Here is an 11,583-nt window from a genome sequence, read left to right on the forward strand (position 1 = left end):
ATAACATAGATGAGAATATTACAAACCCACATCATAAAATTTTCAGACGACACAGAGATTTATGGTAAAGTGGGAAATGATAATGATATTGAAGCCTTACAAAGAGATCTACATGAACTCCACAAATGGTCACAAGACTGGCAAATGCTTTTTAATATTGACAAATGCAAGATCAAACATGTGGGGCATAACAACCCACGCCACGACTCCCCAAAAAATAGTATTACATTACAACAGATTGATGAAGAAAAGGAGCTTGGAGTCAAAATCTTCCACTCATTAAAAATTACACAACAGGTAGAAGCAGCGGTCAGAAAAGCTAACCAAACCATTAGGATAATGAAGCGTACTTTTGACTATATGGAAAAGAAGGTAATAGGTTCAACTGTATAAATCTCTGGTGCGTCCCCATTTGGATTACTGTTTCCAAGCATGGAAATCCAAGCATAATTTAAGAAGAAGGTTATTGTGGTTAACAGTGACAAAAACCTTATGTAAGTCAACAAATAACCCAACATGTTAGCAGACTTCTAGATGTTACCACTGCTAGGCTTAGGCTCGGCTACAAGTACCTCTGGGAGTTTGTAACATCTGCTGATGTAGATTTGACTAAATGTAAACTCTGTCAGCAGAACTATTCGCATACTTTGCGTCATTATATAATGAAATGTGAAAAAATTGCGGAATTTAGAGATAACACCATCAATGTTGTCCAAGAAATGTGTAAGTACTTCATTCATAATGATGTGCTGCCCGAAATTTTAGCGAAGTATCCAAAATTTGCTTACTGTAGGTAATGCATGCACATGACTGTAAAGCTGCCGCCCAGTTGGGTGGGTGTGGAGCACATGACTGTTAAGCTGCCGCCCAGTTGGGTGGGTGTGGAGCACATGACTGTAAAGCTGCCGCCCAGTTGGGTGGGTGTGGAGCACATGACTGTTAAGCTGCCGCCCAGTTGGGTGGGTGTGGAGCACATGACTGTAAAGCTGCCGCCCAGTTGGGTGGGTGTGCAGCAAGACTAGTGACTCACTATAGATGTAAAGTGCCTCGTATAGTGACTGTTGTGAGCCTCTTGTAATGTCACTTGTGACACAAAGATTATTGATGTGTGTAATTGTGTGGGTGATGAGATATGTATGTGTATGTATATGTGTATACGTATATATATATATATGTACATGTATGTATGAGGGTGTGTACATGTGTATACAACATTGATAATTTTGTAACTAGCGTCAAATATTGTTATTTGCTTAGCTAAACGAACTAGAGGGTTCAGTTCCTGAACCGATTATGTGCCTCTGTAATCCTTTACACCACCGCCCACGGGATGGGTATGGGGTGCATAATAAAGAAAGAAATTGAGGGAACTCATTTAATTATTTATTTATTTATTTATTTATTTATTTATATACAAGAAGGTACATTGGGGATTAACAGAGAACATAGAAATTGAGTTGATTTTACAGTGGGAGAACAGCTGAATAACCAGAATACAAATTATAGTCTCATCTAACGACCAATGTGTACTATAGCTCTGCCTTTCCATTCAAAAGGTTTTAATTTTATTTTTTTAAATTGTCATCTTGTTATTGTCACTTTTTTCTTGTGTTTTACTATATTTTTTATATACTCCATACTCCCTTATTCCATTTGAACACTGACTTTGCCTGTGTCCTCTAGTGTAAACTTTATCATTCAGTGTACCTGAGTGTACCTCTAGCTAATCTACCTCATTTTGTTTTAGTGTAACTTAAGTAATTAACTATATTTTAATAATAATATTATAGTAAGTTTTTGTTTTATAGAATTATTAATTGTTATTTGATTTGTATTGGTCATCTATTGAAAGTACCTTTAAGCATCCTACCTAATTTTGAGTATTATATATATAATTATATATATATATATATATATATATATATATATATATATATATATATATATATATATATATATATATATTTATATCTAGATCTTTTTATAATTGTCTTTTTTGCCTTTTTTCTATCAAATAGTCCTCTTATGCAAACTAGTATAGACCCAGACCTAAACCTCTTATCTAGTATCTATGACAATCTTCACTTTAATGATCAAAATTGCAGGTATTATACAGCACATGATGTAAATAATGTTTTAACATAATCACAATGTTTCTGTTATTAACTTGAATGTAAGATCTCTAAGCAAACACTTTGATGATGTTAGTGCCTTGATTCAAACAGTTGACAACACATTCTCTTTTATTGTGGTTACTGAAACGTGGTTAAAAGATGATACTACCCAACTCTTCAACATACCTAACTACTCAGCTATTCACAATTGTCGTCCTGTACAAAGAGGTGGTGGTACTTCTCTTTACTACCACCAAGAACTGACTTGCTTAAAATTAATAAAAACTAGAGACCCTTGTGGAGAGTATATATTTGCCTGGTTCAGAGTCAAGGGTGGCGAGGCTGTCCTGACTGTGGGAGCAGTCTACAGAGTTCCTAACACTGATGTGACTGAATTTAACTCTAACCTTAGAAATCTAATACTAGAGAACAGACTAAACAAAAACCACTTAATTATTTCTGGGGACTTTAACTTTGACCTCTGCGAGACCTCCTGCTGCTAGTTTTCTCAACTGTATGAATTCTTGCTTCCTCATACCCTTAATCACTAGACCTACTAGAATCACGGATAGTACTGCCACAGCTCTTGATCACATCTGGACCAACATAACCTCTCCGCTTACTTCAGGGATAATCACTGATAGCACTAGAGACCATTACAGTGATGGTAGACAGTAACCAGGACCACACAGTGATGGTAGACAGTAACCAGGACCACACAGTGATGGTAGACAGTAACCAGGACCACACAGTGATGGTAGACAGTAACCAGGACCACACAGTGATGGCAGACAGTAACCAGGACCACACAGTGATGCTAGACAGTAACCAGGACCACACAGTGATGGCAGACAGTAACCAGGACCACACAGTGATGGTAGGCAGTAACCAGGACCACACAGTGATGGCAGACAGTAACCAGGACCACACAGTGATGCTAGACAGTAACCAGGACCACACAGTGATGGCAGACAGTAACCAGGACCACACAGTGATGGTAGACAGTAACCAGGACCACACAGTGATGGCAGACAGTAACCAGGACCACACAGTGATGGCAGACAGTAACCAGGACCACACAGTGATGGCAGACAGTAACCAGGACCACACAGTGATGCTAGACAGTAACCAGGACCACACAGTGATGGCAGACAGTAACCAGGACCACACAGTGATGGCAGACAGTAACCAGGACCACACAGTGATGCTAGACAGTAACCAGGACCACACAGTGATGGCAGACAGTAACCAGGACCACACAGTGATGGCAGACAGTAACCAGGACCACACAGTGATGGTAGACAGTAACCAGGACCACACAGTGATGGTAGACAGTAACCAGGACCACACAGTGATGGCAGACAGTAACCAGGACCACACAGTGATGGCAGACAGTAACCAGGACCACACAGTGATGGCAGACAGTAACCAGGACCACACAGTGATGGCAGACAGTAACCAGGACCACACAGTGATGCTAGACAGTAACCAGGACCACACAGTGATGGCAGACAGTAACCAGGACCACACAGTGATGGCAGACAGTAACCAGGACCACACAGTGATGGCAGACAGTAACCAGGACCACACAGTGATGACAGACAGTAACCAGGACCACACAGTGATGGTAGACAGTAACCAGGACCACACAGTGATGGCAGACAGTAACCAGGACCACACAGTGATGGCAGACAGTAACCAGGACCACACAGTGATGCTAGACAGTAACCAGGACCACACAGTGATGGCAGACAGTAACCAGGACCACACAGTGATGGCAGACAGTAACCAGGACCACACAGTGATGGCAGACAGTAACCAGGACCACACAGTGATGGCAGACAGTAACCAGGACCACACAGTGATGGTAGACAGTAACCAGGACCACATAGCTGATGTAATAAGAGACAGGTGTCGCCCCCAGCAAGTGGTCACAGGTAATCTGGCGAGGCCGGCAGGTAATTTCGCTAATGAGGTCTCCAATTTCCTATTTCGGCGACACGACGACGGTCATATCAAACAGGTGTGACCACCCGTCTTTACCGCGTCGTGCATAGTGTTGAATAGGTTCTAGACTCTAGAACCTAACCTACAGTGCCGTCAGAGTGACGGCACTGTAGTGTACTTACCTACACTCTAGAATCTAGAGTGTAGGTAAGTACACTACAGTGCCGTCACTCTGACGTCTGTATGAATGGCCACTCACTTAAGAACTTTCGCTCTGCTCAGTGGTCAGTGCTCTCGAGTCATACCCGCCAGGTTACCCGGGTTCGATTCCCGCGGCAGGACTGAAGCGTTTGGCCTATGTTTCCTTGGACCTGATGTCGACGTTCACCTAGCAATAGGAACTCGAGAGTTAATTAAACTGTTGTGGGTTGCATCCTAGGGAGGGTCAGCCTAGGAGGTGGGGGGGGGGGGGGGTATGGCCTCGGTAAGCCTAACAGGCTTCCTGCCCGTGACTTCAGGAATAGGAAATCTTTATTTTACATTATTTTGTACACTATTATTCTAATATACTAATTAATTCATCCCAGTGCGAATTCTCTTAGTGTATCATGTATCAAATGTATTTACTTGTATACATATAATTATTATTATTATTATTTTGAACAACCAACAATCAACTACGTACGTAAGACAGGTATAGACTATATGCAAGCGCCAGCATGGAACCCCATCCTTGTAAAGCATGAAGAAGTGGATATGATATGGCTGACTGGTCTATATCATATATCATATTATGGTGTACACGGAGACCAAGGACCAGGATTCACTAAGCATTTACACAACCACTTACGAAACCATGTACATCTTTCCTCACTCATGGGGGGGAGTGTTCTTACGTTTATTAAATAGTTGATGTGCCACTAAGCGCCATGAGGTTGTTTATAACCTTAGATTATGAAGGTTGAAAGCTCATGAACGGTTTAATAAATGTAAACAAAACTGGTGATTGAGGAAAGATGTACAGGTTCCGTAAGTTGTTACGTAAATGCTTGATAATGTTGGCCCAGTACTAAAGAGAAGAGATGAAGCATGAGGACAATGAGAAAACTGGACTTAATCGCATCAGTAGCAGGAGAAATATGATTACGACATATATAATACTGAGAGGATTATACAAAGTGGATGGAGATAGTGTTTTCCAGATGAAGGGAAGGCAGGACGTGAGGACACAGAAAATGTAAATATAAATATGTCTAAGAAACACGATGACACACCAAGGAAGGTAGACATAGCCTAAAGTTCCTCTATCCTTTTGAGATGTATCTTTTTGTCGCGATAAACTTACTTGAACTTGAATTACAAAAGATAATGTGTTAAAAAAAGTGAGCACGCTTGCACCAGAAGTTGTGGATACTACTTCGATTCGAAACTTCAAGAGCAAGTATGGCTGATAATTAAGTGCTAAAGTGAACCAGGTACGATAGCTGGGAAGTAGGACTATACAGTACCATTTGGTCAGCCACACACAATGTAGTGACTGTATACCATACTGTATACCACACGTCACTGTGGCTTCACTATACTGTATACCACACGTCACTGTGGCTTCACTAAACTGTATACCACACGTCACTGTCGCTTCACTAAACTGTGAAGGCCCCTAGAGACCTCGCTCCCCCATAAACACAGGTAAACATCTCGTCACAATCAACAACCTCATGCTTCCCCGCCACCAGAACTTAACCTGCATATAACCCAGCCTGGACCCGGGGCCGTCTCTCACAAGAGGGATTACAACAGCTGCCTTACGGTAATCCACTAATCAATCCTGACCGCTACAATGCCCCGCCCTACGGCGAGGTGCAGCATGGGGGCGAGGCACAAAGGAGAGAGTTGGTCCCCACCCCAATCCTTCCTGCCCCATCAAGCAGGACCCTGGAATATAGACGTGATACTGAAGCTGTTCGAGACTAACGGGTAAACACGCTTGTGTGAGGTAAACCATGGATCTCATTCCACAGCTTTGCTCACTTGCTAATCCACGACATATTTGGTAATGCTGTTTACTGTCAGTTCATCATCCCTCCTCTTGATTTACAATGTTTTACTCACTAAATCTACATAATAACTCTTCTAGTATAATAAACCTCTTCGATATTGTCAGTACGTTTTATTACACTATTGTATTTGAAATGGTCTTACGTGATGTTGGTTATTCACAGCTGACATCAAAATTTTAACATCAAAACAAATTTCACAGTTTTGGAGACGGAAATGAATAGGCTCCAGATGTGTGAGTGGCTGGACATTCCTGTGGTATTGTCTGGGGTCACATTGTCTACTAATGCCCCCTGGCCTTTACCTGAATTTACCTGAGGGAAACAATCGCTCTAGTGGCTTCGACGAGGGGAGGAAGCTTGCGGCTTTTGTTAACTTCTAGATATACTGACGCTCATACTGTCTCTACCAACAGTGACTTCCTTATACCACACGTCACTGTCGCTTCACTATACTGTATACCACACGTCACTGTCGCTTCACTATACTGTATACCACACGTCACTGTCGCTTCACTATACTGTATACCACACGTCACTGTCGCTTCACTATACTGTATACCACACGTCACTGTTGCTTCACTATACTGTATACCACACGTCACTGTCGCTTCACTATACTGTAAACCACATGTCACTGTCGCTTCACTATACTGTATACCACACGTCACTGTCGCTTCACTATACTGTATACCACACGTCACTGTCGCTTCACTATACTGTATACCACACGTCACTGTCGCTTCACTATACTGTATACCACACGTCACTGTCGCTTCACTATACTGTATACCACACGTCACTGTTGCTTCACTATACTGTATACCACACGTCACTGTCGCTTCACTATACTGTAAACCACATGTCACTGTCGCTTCACTATACTGTATACCACACGTCACTGTCGCTTCACTATACTGTAACCACACGTCACTGTCGCTTCACTATACTGTATACCACACGTTATTACAACATTTCAACAGCTTTAAGGCCAGAATAGAAAAATAATTGATATGTCAGAATAGATAAATTATAAGGCAATAGATAGAAGGATGCTTATTAGGCGGGTCATAACGAGCTATAGAACTCGGTCCTCTGAAGTCACTGATTTGTCACTGTTGTCAGGTGTGGTGATGTCTGGTGTAGCAGTGATACCCGTGTTGATGTCTGGTGTAGCAGTGATACCCGTGTTGATGTCTGGTGTAGCAGTGATACCCGTGTTGATGTCTGGTGTAGCAGTGATACCCGTGTTGATGTCTGGTGTAGCAGTGATACCCGTGTTGATGTCTGGTGATAACTCATCACCACCGCAATGGTTGGACACCTTTAATTAGAGTCGATCAACCCATCTTTCCGCTATAATTCACAACTAATGGTTCATAATGATAAGCTAATTTGTAAGGAGGGAGAGCGCCATGTGTGTAATTACCTAAGTGTAGTTTACAGGATGAGAGCTACGCTCGTGGTGTCCCGTCTTCCCAGCACTCTTTGTCGAATAACGCTTTGAAAGTACTGACGGTTTTGGCCTCCACCACTTTCCCACCTAACTTGTTCCAACCGTCTCTTGTTCTTGACGTTGCAAATTTTAAGAATTCTTCTTCATTAATTTTGTCGATTCCCGTTACTATTTTGCAGGTAGTGATCATATCTCCTTTTTTCTTCTATCTTCTAGCTGTGTGATATTTAATACCTCTAGCTTTTCGTAGCGCTTGTTTCTCAGTTCCGGAACCCATATTGTTGCATGTCTTTGCACCTTTCTTAGCCTATTTATGTGCTTCTTGAGATATGGGCACCATACAACCGCTGCATATTCCAATTTTGGTCTCACAAACGTGAACAGTTTCTTTAATATTTCGCCATCCATGTATTTAAAAGTGATTGTATAGTTAGAAGAGAAGCCTAGGTTCCTCGCACAATGTTCTTTATGTGGGCCTCAAGCGACGAATTACTCTCCAGAACCACCCGTAGATCTCTTTCTTTATTATAATGCTTTAAAGCTTTTTCACATAATGTGTAGTGTGTGTGTGTGTGTGTGTGTGTGTGTGTGTGTGTGTGTGTGTGTGTGTGTGTGTGTGTGTGTGTGTGTGTGTGGTGGGGCTCCGTACAGCAATATTTTTAACATCCAGTGAAGCGCATCTAATTCGCATATTTTCCTAATTTCTAATAGCCTAACATTAACCTATATATCACCGATAAAATTTCCTCTTTATAAATAGGTAGCCAGCCGGTCCCAGCACAGCGAACAGAGCGGCAAGCACTACCCCAAATATTGGTCACTGATCCCCCACGGTAAAAGCAAACTGCTGACAAATTCAAGGGGAAGGGAACGGATTTATCAACATTTTTCCCCATTAATTATTGAATGCGATGAGGGATGCTTATTACTAAGCTAATGCCAGACACTTTTGCCCACGCCGGTGATTTTTAAAGGAAATATGAGATGATTAAAATCCTGTTAATACAGCCGTAAAATAAATTAATTTTGGGATGACGTTGGCAAGTTACCGTTGCCTAGGCTAACCCCCACACCTGGTTTACCGTTGTCGGGAACAGAAAGCTCGTACTTGGGCTTATCCCAGGGGTCCCCCTTGGCCAACTGTTCCCCACCCTTGATCAGGACGCAAGCCACAACAGTCGTGTAACTCCCGGGTACCTATATATTGCTCGCTGAAGAGATGATGTGTGACAACAACTGAACTGGTGATCTCACACACAGACCACAAACCTGAAAATGAAGAACTGACGACGTTTCTGTCCGTCCTGGACCGTTATCATGTTGTGTGATGATAGACAATTTATAAGGCAAGAGAGTGAGATAATAGTGAAAAAGTGGGATGATAGGTAAAAATTAAAAGAATAAAGTAAGATATAGGAGCGGTTAGAAGTGAGAGAAAAATATGATTAAGTTATAACTATAAGAAAAACTAAAATTAAAAAGTAAAAAATAAATAATAAAGAAAATATCAGGAGGCAAAATGGCGAAGAGACAAAGATGAAGTTCAAGTATGGATACATCGCAGTTTAGGCTATTTCTACGCTTCAGTCAAAGCCTCTTCTCAACGTAAGAGAAAGAAAGGCAAGAGAGGCTAACGCTAAGTCAGATCACGTTTATTAAGAAGGTTGGCGCATTAAAGTCTGTACTGTGAAAGGGAAGAGTCAACAGCAACAAAGCCAGGTCTAAGGGTAATGTTGAGCGTGTTGTGTATCTGAGCAGAGTCGATAAGACGGCGTCTGTGAAGAGCAGAGGTAGGAAAGATTTTTTTTAGAAGACGACCAATCTATAGGACGTTTAGAGTCCCTAACATGACAGCAGAGAACATTGTTTGTGTCTGCAGACTTAACAATCGCAGGTGAACTGAAACGTGTGCCCCAATCGTCTCTGTCCTACTGCAGCAACCACGCACCCTCTAACCCTGGGACCGCCTTGAGGTCGTAGACCACTAGAGTACAAAACTATCCCACAAACATGAAATATACTGTCCTTTTATAAGGCTAGATAATAAAATTTATTCACAATTAATACAATAGGTAGAGAGAAGGAAAACTCGTGCATGTCAACACTTTCTTTATCTTCAGATATGTGGGTCGACTGCCTGAAGGAAACTCTGTTCTTTATTATCCACGCGAGAGACTAAACTTACAATAGGAAGTTATCATGTCTGCGGAGGGTCACAGATGACCACGATAATAAGAGCGTTTACAACACCTTACAGCACACAAATTACGTCTACCTGCGAGTACTCACTACTGATGTGGAATTCCTGGCCACGGTTTTGTCCCAAGCTATCAAACAAAATAGACAGGGCCTCCTCCCCCTCCCCCCCCCCCCACCTCACACAACCATAATAAAGTTAATTTTATTTACAAATCATGATTACAAAACTCCTTCAGACACATTCAAACTCTAACACAGTGTGGCTGGTCTGTGCATATTTTACCTCATCCACAAAATACCGTCTCTAGGACGATTGTGGTGCAGTGGTAAGGACACTCAATTCACAACTGACGTTCGGACGCATTTTCTTCCACCTGATGACTCTCTTAACCTAGCAGCAAATTGGTAGCTGTAAGTCAGGCAACTGTTATAGGGGAAAGTCAATGGTTGAGTCCTACAGGAACCTCGATAAATCTAGCAAGGTTTCTGTCCCTCGACAATGGAATTCGTAAACCAAAACAGATATGCCAAAAGTGACAGCTAGCCTGTTATCCCTTTGTACGAACGGAAATATTTAGCCAAAAGAATTATAATAATAAAAAAATGAGTTCTTATGGGGAAGAGATTGGCAGCCAAAACAAAGTCACTTCAACAATGCAAACATTTTGGTAATTATTGGCAAACGACACAAAATAGTATTCAGTAAATTTCAAATCACAGTCGTTGCTTGTAACAGCTCAAGTAACCAACAAGTGTAGCAGAGAGAGACTGCTCACCCGTACCTCTCTCTGCTCCTCCAAGTGGAAAATGGATTAATAACTTGGAGTATGAGATAAGGACGCCCCGTGGGGTACCCCAAGAGGCCGCTACCGTCTGCCACACAGGAGGGCGCGCTGCCCAAGGACGATAACCACTTGGCCGCCTCAGAGTCCAAAAGAATTCGAGGACTCGTAGCGCTTGGGGATAAGGACGTTCTCCAGGCGTGGAGGACCTCCAGCTCTTGTCTGCCTTGACGTCCACGTGGGGCGAGCACTCAGTTGCCACTCACACACTCGGCAGGTGAGGCAACTCCACCTGGAAAGGCTTCGCACAGGAGGACACACTTCATGTGGAAGGACCTCGCGCATGCGTCGGACACGTGTTTACATGTGCACCACACACAGCCAGCTGTAGGTACAGCAGCCCCCACGTGCACCACACAGCCAGCTGTAGGTACATCAGGCCCCCTACACCACACACAGCCAGCTGTAGGTACAGCAGGCCCCCTACACCACACACAGCCAGCTGTAGGTACAGCAGCCCCCTGCCCCACACACAGCCAGCTGTAGGTACAGCAGGCCCCTGCCCCACACACAGCCAGCTGCAGGTACAGCAGCCCCCCTGCCCCACACACAGCCAGCTGTAGGTACAGCAGCCCCCCCTGCACCACACACAGCCAGCTGCAGGTACAGCAGCCCCCCTGCACCACACACAGCCAGCTGTAGGTACAGCAGGCCCCCTACACCACACACAGCCAGCTGTAGGTACAGCAGGCCCCCTACACCACACACAGCCAGCTGTAGGTACAGCAGGCCCCCTACACCACACACAGCCAGCTGTAGGTACAGCAGGCCCCCTACACCACACACAGCCAGCTGTAGGTACAGCAGGCCCCCTACACCACACACAGCCAGCTGTAGGTACAGCAGGCCCCCTACACCACACACAGCCAGCTGTAGGTACAGCAGGCCCCCTACACCACACACAGCCAGCTGTAGGTACAGCAGCCCCCTGCCCCACACACAGCCAGCTGTAGGTACAGCAGGCCCCT

Source organism: Procambarus clarkii, chromosome 1 (assembly GCF_040958095.1).
Source record: "Procambarus clarkii isolate CNS0578487 chromosome 1, FALCON_Pclarkii_2.0, whole genome shotgun sequence".
Lineage (NCBI taxonomy): Eukaryota > Metazoa > Arthropoda > Malacostraca > Decapoda > Cambaridae > Procambarus > Procambarus clarkii.